The sequence below is a fragment of the Topomyia yanbarensis genome, chromosome 3, assembly GCF_030247195.1.
Source record: "Topomyia yanbarensis strain Yona2022 chromosome 3, ASM3024719v1, whole genome shotgun sequence".
Lineage (NCBI taxonomy): Eukaryota > Metazoa > Arthropoda > Insecta > Diptera > Culicidae > Topomyia > Topomyia yanbarensis.
This window is the reverse complement of record NC_080672.1, coordinates 156,120,004-156,130,446: the sequence shown is the minus strand read 5'-3', so window position 1 is coordinate 156,130,446 and position 10,443 is coordinate 156,120,004. Positions and strand designations below refer to the sequence as shown.

The 10,443-nt window shown below is 36.9% G+C and overlaps 1 long non-coding RNA gene across 1 annotated transcript; it reads right to left on the bottom strand.

The window, feature by feature from the left end:
- Positions 1-8,417: 8,417 nt before the first annotated feature.
- On the bottom strand, positions 8,418-10,443 carry LOC131691671 (uncharacterized). Its single transcript, XR_009305823.1, has 3 exons — positions 9,366-10,443; positions 9,062-9,259; positions 8,418-8,994 (listed from the first exon to the last, which is right to left on the bottom strand). It is a non-coding gene; the product is annotated as an uncharacterized LOC131691671 (long non-coding RNA).

Genomic DNA, 10,443 nt, shown 5'->3' with positions numbered 1-10,443 from the left:
TATGCTTCCTATCATTTTTCGAAAGTGTCATCCATCAAAGGTATGGTGCCCATAATCGTAAGTCAGTTCCATATGCTTTATGGGATTCCCTGCCTACATGGAACTAACTTGCGATTATACGCGAGTACTTTTTAAACTGTAACTGTATTAGTGTGAAGATAACCGATTCGTTTTCCTCCACCTGTCATAATGTTTTGATAGTTGAAGGAAAACAAATCGAAAACACCACATCGCTCGAATTATTTTTCTGCTTAAATCTGATCAACTGGTATTTTACGGCTCCTGAACAAGTTTTATGAAAATGCATAAACTCACTTTTCTGACAGCTCAGAGAGCTTGTTTACATGGATTTAAAATTTTTTGATTCTACCCAGTCTTGTACTCGGTTCGAATTCTAGCACCATATACACAAGCTCGCTGAACTTTCATTTTTTCGGGTATTTTTACTCATATGACGTCATCTTGCAATTTACAATGCTATATGCGATCTGATTGATCTGTTTCATCGCAAGTCGCATTTTCTGTAAAATACCACATATACCTATATATTCCATTCTAATTTCCAACTAAATTTTCAATAATGTGCTAATGAACTTAAGTAAACTGTTTTTTTTTATTTCCTGATAGATTGATGGCTAAACAAATAGCATTATTTAATAAATTAAAAAGTATAATTTATAATTATAGTATAATTACAAGTAAATGTTACAATACCAGAGACTACCCAAGTAACAATTGAGGTTTTATGACACTCTTAAAGTCGCTCTTAAAACTTGGATTGCTTTGTGGTGTGCTATAAAATTTAAATTGTTAGTTGAGTAATTAGTATCTGTTAATACCGCACACAAAGACGATAAAGACACGCGAAGAGAAAAACAATGAATTTAGCTGCATGGTTTACTAAGTTATTTTGTCTGCTAATTTTGGCAATTAGGAGTTTTGCGTAAACTGCGAGTGACTTGTAGTTGTAATGTCTTAGGTATTCATGAATGCTTGACGGATTTCTTTTTTTAAATATTTTGAAACATACTCAATCATGCAACTCGGACACGCATTGATTTACATTACTGAACCAGTACACATGTTTTTCGTTGCACTAGAGAGGATATATCGAGAATTCAGTTGATGAGTAATAGCAATATTTCCGCACAGTTGGCTAATTTGCTGATGCCATTCGAATTTAATATTTATCACGAATGTCACCGTATTAGGAAAAGCCACGTTTAATCCACCTAGTGGTGCAAATGTGCCTTTCTCATTTCTTCAAACTAGCAGCGTGGCTGTTTATGTTCGTTTCAATTGTGGAAATATCTAGAGCATTCTTAGTAGGGGAACTGTGGGTAAGACGGACAGGTTGGGTAAGACGGACACATGGTTATTTTAGGCATATAGCATATAAAGTTGAATTGCATTATATGAGTACTCTCTCTTTATGGATATCCTTGACTTATGAAGCACTCAGTAGGCCTTGAATATTGCTAAAAGCGAAAAATTTAGGTAAACATTGATAATCAGTAGTGCACCTTCGTGCGGATGTAATTTTTACGTCTGTGATTTTAAGGTTTATCGAGCAAAAAATCAATTTTTTCGCGGATTTTTTCTTTTATTTCGATAATGTAACTCTTAAATGACATCTTCGTGGAAAATAACAGGTAAGTTCTTATATGAATAAATAAGTGCAAGAGTTTAAAAAATATGTGTACTGGTGGGGCAAGACGGCCAGTCTTGATTAATTCTATTGATTCACCATGAATGTCTAGCGTGTAGAAACGAAATTCTAGCAGTCAAACGTGGAGAACCATCCAGTTAGCTGAAGTCTCACATGTAGTAGACCGCAAGATGTACGTTAATGTGACCTAGGCGCAAGATGTACGTTAATGTGACCTAGGTTAATGTGACCTAGGAAATTCCTAGGACCTGGAAAAGGTAGAAGACTTTGTGCAGGTCCCATATTCTGGCTGTGTGTAATCGAGGAACTGATGTTAGAAATTGCGTATTTAATATGTAACTTTCCAGTTTTGTATAAATGATTTGACTGATCATTGGAACTGATTGTATAGCTCTCTTTATGACAACGGAAAAAAAACGATATTAGAAAATACATCATTTGCTTCAACTTTAAATTGAACCCCAAAACGTTATTTTTCACCTCGAATTGAACATATATATTAAGAAGAACCATAAACTATCCAAAACATCCGTTAGAAACAGTAAATTTTAATATTTTGTATTGTGATCATCCTTTCGGCGACATGTCCGTCTTACCCCCACCATATGTCCGTTTCACCCGCAGTCTGGAAAAAGTGCAGATATTTCTTTGTTTTCTATTTCTTTCAAAAAAGATACTTGTTGATTTTTGTAACATAATCTCTCTGGGCACTCGAAAGCCAACATATAGAGCTACAACATAGAGTATTTCATGTTGACAAAAACATGCTTTTACTATGTTTTATTTGAGTATAACCTTAACATGTCCGTCTTACCCCCAGTTCCCCTACTCTTTGCACCTACACACAATGGCTCGCCAGGCACGAACGTGATGAGCTATGTCGTCGCTGTTGTGCTATTTAATGACAAGTGCCATTTAGCACATATCGAGAAAAACGATTTGTAAAGTTTGAAGTTGAATATCTTGAAACTTATAAATGGTAGAAACAATTCAAAGAAGACAATTGATGCTTCTATCTATTCTGTATTAATATATCAAATATTACGAAGATCGGTTGACTATACTACAAGTTTTTATTATAAATATAAACAAAAGTCGCACTCACACGTGTCATAGGTGTGTATTGACGATAAAATTTGTATGGCGTGTCATAATCGTGCATGGAAAATTTTCCATTGAAAAAAAATCATCAATTATTAACTTTTATTTATATCTTTGGCTTCATTTGGTCTATAAACAATCGGTAAAATGCAATTTGAAGGAAATTAGTCAAGGAATCTAGTAAAAATAGTTATTTTTGGTTGCAGTGTTGCCAAATATGCTATATTTTCAGTTTAAAACTTAAACTGTGTTTTTCTCACAATTCGCGTATTATTATTTTAAAAATGATTATACCCTTGTGTTCCTCAGATAGTTTTACACATAAAACCATCTTATACATCAAGATAACTTGAACCAATCCCCAGATATAATCATTGAAGCAAAAAATTAAAATTTTCTCAGCACCTTTCTCGCTATATCTCAGTAACCAAGCAAATGTCAAAATTCTGAAAACAAACACTTTGTAGAGATTTTTTAAACAAGTAATATGGCATATCTAACTCAGTTTACCTTAAAATGGCGTTTGTCATATGATAGCACAACAGCGACGATGTGTCAACGGTGAAACACTTGAAACAAAAAAATACCATACCTAATTGGTCGGTGTTAAGTCAGACCGGATTAACCCTCAAGTGCTTAACGGGTTGTATACCATCAACACACGCGACGTTACAACGATTTGACCTTCATTCTATAAATCTGTTATAACTTTTTCAAATGAAATCTTTCATCAAACCTAATTATAGATTCAGAAAATAAACAAATTTTTATATAAGATTCGATCTACAAAACTCGAATGCACTGGGCGAGGTATTTTTAATAAACGTTTGTAGAACGTCACATTATATTTCATTAACCCTCCGGCACTCGCGCGAATTGCTCCCCGAATGAGCAACCGCTGGTGCTGGAGGAAGATTTCGTTAGAGTTTCGGAAGGTGTTACACAAAATACAACGGCGCGAGTGCCGGAGGGTTAAAGTTCACCTCCGCTGTATTCTCCTCGACGCTGGCTGGTCATATGCTACGTTTCGATGCAATCGCGCTAACAGCAACGTAGTCCAATCCATGCGTTGGAAGGTTGTGAGGGAATTTCCGAGTTTTGTATTTGGGGTAGTATTTAGGTATGAATATAAATTCGTTCCCTGAATACTCTTTCCTCCCAGCAATCAACCATTTCACACTTCGCTATCTTCGACGAGCCGCTTGTTATAAGGTTGTCCGCGACCACAGTTGTAGTCGCACTTGCTGTCAGTCAGGTACCAACCAATTCTTCCGTTACAAACCGAAATACATCATTGAAGCAGCTACATCATCGATTTGCCTGTGGTATTAAATTCACTATGGACGATTGTCTATTCGAATTTACAAGAGATTGCAACGCAATAGTTGGGGCTACAGAGACCTTTCTGGTTGACAACACTAAATCGTCTCAATTGCTTAGAGTTGGATAAAAAGGCTTTGGCTGTGGTCATGGTCTCAAATGAGCACGAAAAAGATAGATGGAGAGTGTTTGTTGGAGTTTGCCGACATTTTAAATCCCGTCGAATCAACGACTGGATGTAACACATCCTTTCGTAACATCACGGTGATGTGACGTGTTCTTTTTCCCTCAATATTTGTAACTATAACTTTTTTTCATAAGATCTTCATCCGGTCGTCTCCCCAAATAAAAAGTAACTATAACATATACAATGCTTCAGTGTACCCTATCGATTGTCTGGCGCTTAAATTGTGCTCGCTTCCTCATATAAATCCACTTGTTTAAGCCCAACAATACATATATCATACTATAAACTAGGATCGGGAACCTGATTCCAAATTAAAGCAATACTGCCAGTTTATTTTCTTTTGTGAAATATGTTATAAAACCTTTTCCGGATCCTTTAAACTACCATATTGAGCCGTATGAAATAAATAAATGTGTCAAATGACTCAAATCTATCTATAACAGATATGAAAGAAAAAATTCTTGGTTTGATCAATTATTTCTACCACAATTTAAAAAATAAACTGTATTGTGATTTTTGGACAACCCCATATGTTTATTCGAGTGAAATATCAACAACATTAACTATATGTAGTAAATATTTAAAATTTCTTACAAAACAATAGCACCAGCGTGATTTACAGACTTACAGAAAAGTTGACGATTTTCGTGACGTTACAACGCAGTGAGATATCGCTTTTCCTGAGAAAGGAGCGTTGTAACGTCACGAAAGTAAAAGATGCTTAAAAATAAACAAAACAATAAACTTTATATTTAATGACACCTAATTATTCGTAAGTTATTTAAAAATACTTCATAGAAGATTGGTTCTTGACAAAAAATGTTATAGATCAGATATTTTGACTTTTAATGAAATACGCTGAAGGTTCCAATTTGTGACGCGTTGTAACGTCACGTTACATTATTGGTCATAAAACAACCCTCTTCCAGTTTATTCAGTTTATGTCGATTGAATCTTTCGTGAAATTTTGTCTACTTTCTGAATATGTAATAAGTTTTGATGTAGGCGTTCATTTGATATAGTTATAACATATTTATGGAATGAAGATTCGTCAAATCGTTGTAACGTCACGAATGAATGTGTCTATTGTTTGCACTTCGTAAACTATGTTGGACTGGATTACATTTGCCATTTTATGAAGCACGGTGCATGCTAATCGACATTCAAACATTGAAAGATCGTTGTGAATTTTCTATGGTATCATTTGTAAACGACATCGTATCACATCGTATTGATTCAATCGAACTATTATCAAAACCAAATTTGTATGCTCCTTTTCGACTACGTAGCCGCAGCATCTTTTCTACAACTCGCCACGAATCTCTGAAGGCGCCTCGTCGAAAACTACTATCTACTGAATCAATCATTTGTTTAGTTATGGTATACATCGTATTTTTTGGGAGTGCCTCTTGAAGATTCACTGTCACTCACCCAATTTTCAACATTTTGTAATGAAAATTTAGAAAAATGTTCCAGTTGCGTAGCCAGAAATTAGGTTTGGGATGGGGGGGTGTTGACGAAAATCGTTGAGTTTTCAAAAATGCTGCAATAGACTATAAATTTGCTAAAATATTGAATGTGCAGAAACAAAAACAGGTCAGAAGTCACAATTCAATTAGCAATCTCTCTATTTTCGCGCTATTCACACCTATTAACACGCAACTCTATAGAAGAAATGACTATGTGAATGGTTGTCTTCGATTTTCCGTCAAACACATAATATACTATTGGAAAACTTTGGAAAATATTGCACGAACAGAAAGACACGTCCGAACGGTTCGGCAGTGCTGCCACTTTTTCCAGGTCAGAAGTCACAATTCAATTCTACAAATAAGATTAAGTAAGTAATAATTGAGTAATATCTTTCATATCTCCATACATAACTTGCATTTTTAAATTGTTCTAAAATCAAATAATATACACTTTTAAAGTGGAATATATGTAATATATGTTCGACAACATTTCTTACGGTCACCATTACATAATTTCGAAACCATAAAATTCGAAGGTTGGTCGTCAAATGGTGAATAATTCCCAGTGTTCACAAGCTCCTATCTCGTGCTAAATTGTGCGTCTATTGATGACATTTTATTTGTAGGCCGGCATCGATTGGGTACTACCTAGGGCGTGCCACTTTCAATAAATTATAAAATATTATACAATTATAATGTTTTTGTAGAATTATAGGGCAGATTATAATTTTATAAACTTTATAAGCAAATATGCATTGCAGAATTTTCGAACTTGCTTTCGAAATTATTCTCAGTGTGCGGTGAATTTATGAGTTGTCATTTTTTATTATTTACATTGGTAAATCTGACTACGTGATAACTGAGGCTGGTTTTGGATCTGACGAGGAATGGAAAAGTTGCCGTGCGTGGGGTAAGATCCCAAATTCCCGCGACGACGGTCCGTGTATTGAAAATGCATGGTGGTGGTCCGCCGGTTATTGGCAGAGCCCCATTGTGCATATCATGGAAAATGTGGAACTGGTCGAGAATGGATTACCGAATTAACTTAAGCGAACGGATTGAAGTACAGAGCTCCGGTTGTTGTAACCATCAATATCATTCTACCGACAGTAGAGCGGAGCACGTAAACTAGCTGGAACTTTTGCGGCCGTTGTTTCGGATCACAGCCGTGGGAGGAGCTACTGAATTACCGCAGGTAATGATAGATGCTTACTAGCAGAAATCTAATTCCAAACTGTTGTACGAGCTGGATCTGACAGTCGAAGAGAAAATGTTCAAGATTGCCAAGGAAATGGTACATTGCTAGAACGATTGAGCTTTTTCGCAGGGTAAAGATAGCCATCAGATTGCATACTGACAAGGTAACATTAGCAGATTTGATGGAATTTCTTCGTTTACTCAATTTTCTGCTCTAGGGCTTTGAAAATTTACCGATGTATATCACCAAAACTGCCATGTCATTAACCAGGAATGCTAGCGCTAAGAATGCGACGAAGGAGTTTAAGTTAGTCATCAACGATATCTGCCTGTCGACCGGGGATAAATTTATTCTACCGATATGCGGAGAGATCACCACGAGACATAGACAGCCTACCAGACCTCCGTCCGGAAATCCAAAAAATCGGGGCATCACCGAAAAACTGAAAATTTCCGCATCCAACGTGGCACTGGAGATGAGCCGTTTCAAGTCCACCCGAAATCTAACGATATCTTTGACAAGCCCAAAATTACTCGAACACTCCGTGTGTAACGCCCGCTCGTGAGCTTGCTTCGTCGATTATCATAATCAACGAACGTGACGAGTTTACGCAACGGTTGCAGAAAAAGGACCAACCGCGACCTTCAACGCTAGGAAAGTTGTGGAATCAACTAGCAGAAATGCTTGTCAAGAGGCAGCCGTATGACTCGAAACGGATGATCGAGACAAGTTACTAGCCGAGTTGAAAGTTTAATCACACCGACAATATTTGGAGAAACGTAATAATGTAAGGTTGCAGAACACGAAGAAGACAATATGGATGATAAGTACCTATTTGAGGCAACGGAGAGCACTGAGCGGGAACTGCATTTCTAAGGAACATGGGAACGCAAGATAGTTGGAGCGAGTTTAACGATAGCATATGCTGAAAGATATCAAAAAAGGTGAAAAAGAGGAAATTGAAATGGATGAGCGGGAGAAGATGTCCAACTCGGAACAGAAAAAGTGGGAAGCGGAGCAGAACACTTGGCCTCGGCTTTGTATAAATTCGGTTCAAAAAATGCGAAACAACACGAAGAGTAAGAATTACTATTGTGTGATCAGATTGATTTTGTACAAGCCTTACGTCTTGATGGCACCAAGCCCGAAGAGGGAAAATCATACACGCAAAAAAATTAAGCATATTTAAACCAAAAATATATGGTATTGAATCCAATAATTTATTTATTACTTCAACCAATTGGTCTGAAAACATTTTTTTCTTAGAGCAATGAACTTTTGCTGTCAATAAAAACAGTTTTAATTTCAATAATTTCGTTCTAATTTCAATAAAATAAATATTGGAAAAGGGATCAAAAAATCTTTCTATTGAAATAATAAATAAATTTTATTGAATTCAATAAATAAATTTATTCTCTCCCGACCAATAATTTTATTAAATTTAATCTATATTTTTATTGAACATACTAATCTTTTTTCTGTGTGAAAGATTGAGGGACTTTTCTAGGCAAAACACTACTTTGTTGGTTACGTAATGCTGCAAACGTCATCAGTTACAGCAAATTACGATAACGGTAAGGACTATTTATTGTTATCTCATTTTCTTGATGTTTTTTTACTGAACCCTTAAATGCATACTGTTGTCATTTGGCAACATACCGAATCCTGTAATATTAAGCCTCAACAAGAGGTAAATATCGCATCCATACCGAAAAATGAATACCAATGAAAATAAGTTTCATGCATTTAAAGGTTAATGTGATGTGCATCGAAAATTCCATAGCACATGGAACAATTATGCGTATAGCGATAGTACAGAACATGGGACTGACTTGCTATTATGTGCCGTCTATCTTCTAAGTACTAGGCTTTTTATGCTATGCTAAATATTAACGGGCTGTCGTTGTTTTACAGGGGCTTTGCGTATCATCTTTCGTGTCGGGGTTGCGTGCTGCTGAGGGGGATATAGTTTGCGATATTTTCAGAGCGTGATCTGCAATTCCACCAACATCAACCATTACGCGTCGTCTCCCCGAAGGACTCATTCCTATACGAAAGAAGAAAATGCCAAATCAGTACATGTTGATTGATATTGAACTAGTTTGCAACATTACCTGGTTCTCGTTCAACTTAATGGTAATGGATTTCCCCGGTAGCGTGCCAGAGAATCGAAGGAAAGTGCTTTTTTTCAAAAACGAGTCATACGCACGCACAAATACGGAAATCCCTTCCGCCGAGCACCTTGCTGTTGTGTTTACGGTTGACCGGGTATGTTCCGTTACTGCTGTAGATCGATTTGTGGCCAATTCAATCTGAAAGTGATATGAAATTTTTGAGCACGAGATTTTTTCTTTTAAATAGTAGGATTATTACATTACAATGATCTTTTTGAAATAAAAATAGTCAAAAATAACTCACCTTGTTGCGGCTGCTGCAGTGGTTCCTCCTGATTGTGATGTTTTTGCTGCTTGGGACTGTATTGTATACTGCTGTTGTACCTGAAGGTGCCGTTGCTGTATCTACTACGGAATCTGGGTGATGATAATTCTAGTTTGTGGTTGTTCCTGCGACGAATGGTCATCTGTGTTTGATCCTGATTGGCTTGCATCGTTTGCACCTGTGAATTTGCACTAGTTGCGGCTGTTGAATTGGAGTCAAACCCTTTGGCAGAAGCATCGCTTGATCGTTATTGCTACCGACCAGTCGGATGATGGAAAATCCTAATTTGTGGTGCAGCTGTGAAATGTTGGTGAAAAACGCTGGAATTGTGGCTGTTTGTTTCCGTTTGGATGGCTTAATCACTATCGGTGTTAAGACAGAGCTGTTTTGAGGTAAAGAGGTAAATGTAAAACAAGACTGGGAATGGACCAAACTGCATTTTGGTGTCTGGCTACTATTTCACTTAACCAGGAGAACCACCGCAGGTGAGTCCCAGTACGTCCAGTCAGAAAATGAGCCAACAATTTTCGCTGGTTCTCGTTAGTACCCAGGTTCTAGTTAGGATCGGTTAAGTGTCTGGGGCCGGATACTAACTCAAATCAGCAAGAATTATGCAAAATATTTGGATACTTACCACTTCTTGTTGATGCAACACCATTTTTTTTGTTTATAATCACTCGCGGTAACTAAGGCTACTATGGTAACGGGTGCTCGAATTTTATTTTCGAACTTTCAACGATTCGAATACAGTTATAACTTTTATAGACAATTATAAATAAATATAGAGAGATATAAAAAATATAAAACCACGTGAAATATTTTTATAAAAGAGTGTCACGCCCTTGGGTACTACCGTGATCTGCAGTTGAAGCGAAATGAGAAGGTGCGATTGGGAAGGGGGCTATAACCCTACCGTAGACAGAACTGAATACGTGAGTTGGCAAAGAAACACCGCACGGTTGTCCTTCGACGATACAGACGGTTGTGTCAAACCCAACAAGCCGCCCAGAAAACACCACGTTACGAGGAATCAGGAAGAAAAGGTAGATCGGAACAA